The sequence below is a fragment of the Triticum urartu genome, chromosome 7 (genome assembly GCF_003073215.2).
Source record: "Triticum urartu cultivar G1812 chromosome 7, Tu2.1, whole genome shotgun sequence".
Classification (NCBI taxonomy): domain Eukaryota; kingdom Viridiplantae; phylum Streptophyta; class Magnoliopsida; order Poales; family Poaceae; genus Triticum; species Triticum urartu.
In genome coordinates, this window is record NC_053028.1 from 676802445 (window position 1) to 676804195 (window position 1751).

Consider the following 1751-nt stretch of genomic DNA (forward strand, 5'->3'; position numbering starts at 1 on the left):
TTCTTTGGATTTGAAAGGAACCTTACCCTAGTGCTATTTCCATTGGATTGCACTTGTATACTTGTGGATCTCATGTGTGTTATTCTAATGGATGTGTGATGTGGACTTGTTTGATTGATTTCCTCTTTGTGTTCATGCTTGTTCTTCCTTTTCGTCCTCCAAGTATGAAAAGATTGGCCATCTAGGATTCCACCCTACATCATATACAAAAACTTAAAACAGTTGCTGAAGATTTATTTAGGGGTTATGGTATATGTGGCCATTTGAGGGGCTAAATTATAAGGGACTAGTTGGAGATGCCCTTAGCTCTTGTGATACACCATGCAAGCTGAAGTTTGCACGCTTCAAAAGGTGGTTCTAAAATGAAGTGCCAAAAGTAAATATATTGTTTCTTATTAAAAACGGGTCCTACTTTTTTGTTTGCAAATATTTTCTATGTACTTTTTTAACTCAAATGATCTTACATTTCTTTCTTGATTTGAGTCAACTTACATGTCTTTGTGAAGAGAAAGTTAGGTTCATCATGTCTCATATGCTTTGAGGATATATGAAGAGTGATGGGAGGACTTTTGTCGGTGTCAAGTAAATAAAACTCCGACCAGATAAAAGAAGTAAAAATCATCGAGAGAACCCTTCGCCTCTTATTCCCCTTTCTCCTCTAGATATGAGTGAAGACCACCTTTGCCTCTTTTTCCACCGCCAGATCATCGCCACTCCACGCGCCTCTAGCGCCAAATATGATGTCAAGAGGTGGGAATCCCTATGGCGCTAGGTAAGTAATGTAGTTTGGCGATCTATTGGGGTTGCCATATTATGCAAGGTTCGGAATCGTCTATGACCTCTTTGACAACGCCACATTCATTTATTGTGGTTGGATGGTTAAAGAGACAGTGGTATCCCAGCCCATCAGGGGTCCTGGTGCTCGCATTAGTCCTGGATTTATGTCAGGATTTTCGGCGATGCGCTTTCAGTGGGAGAAAACATTTTACTCGACGACATAGCGGCTACGGTGTCTTTGTACATCTGAAGATGATATGCCGGCTCAGTTTCTGGAAGGTGCTCATAGGGGTAGGTGCACGTGTCGTTCATTGAAGTGAGTGTATGCGCGTCTGTACTGTGTTAAAGAAAAACTGGGTAACGATGCACAAAAGAAGATACTTTAGACCGGTAGAGATAAAACGATATTTTAGAGTTTTGTGCATATTTTCTTTTTTTTTCAGGGATTTGCAACTCTTTGTAGTAAAAACAAAACACATTCAGGTGTTTTTTATATCAGAAGAAGAAAAACCCATCGAAAAACAAAAATCAGCTCCTTTCTTTTTCTTCTTCGCCCAAATCTCATCTCATCAGATGGCCAAGCCATGGAAGCACTCGGGGCGCCGCAATCGCCGCCGTCAGCCACAACAGCCACCTCGGCCGTTCTCGACGACGACCATCTCCTCGACGAGATCCTCCTCCGCGTCGCCTTCCCCACCAGCCTCGTCCGCGCCGCTCTAGTCTGCAAGCGCTGGCTGCGCCTTGCCTCCGACACCGTCTTCCTCCACCGCTTCCGCGACCTCCATCCACCCAGTTTCCTCGGCTTCTACGTCAAAACTGGAGGCACCAAGGCCCCGCGGTTCGTGCTGATGCCTCAGCCCCCTGAGCTCGCCGCCGTGCTAACTTCGATCTGGGCACCGTGGGCAGCGACAGCTTCGGCTTCAGCGTGGATTGCCGGAACGGCCTCATCCTTACCTCTACCTGTGCCTCAGCCC

General features: G+C 45.7%; 1 pseudogene; it reads left to right on the forward strand.

Annotated features, from left to right (window-relative positions):
• The first annotated feature begins 1361 nt into the window (after positions 1 to 1361).
• The window catches only part of LOC125519373, a 4962-nt pseudogene continuing 4572 nt past the window's right edge, over positions 1362 to 1751 (forward strand).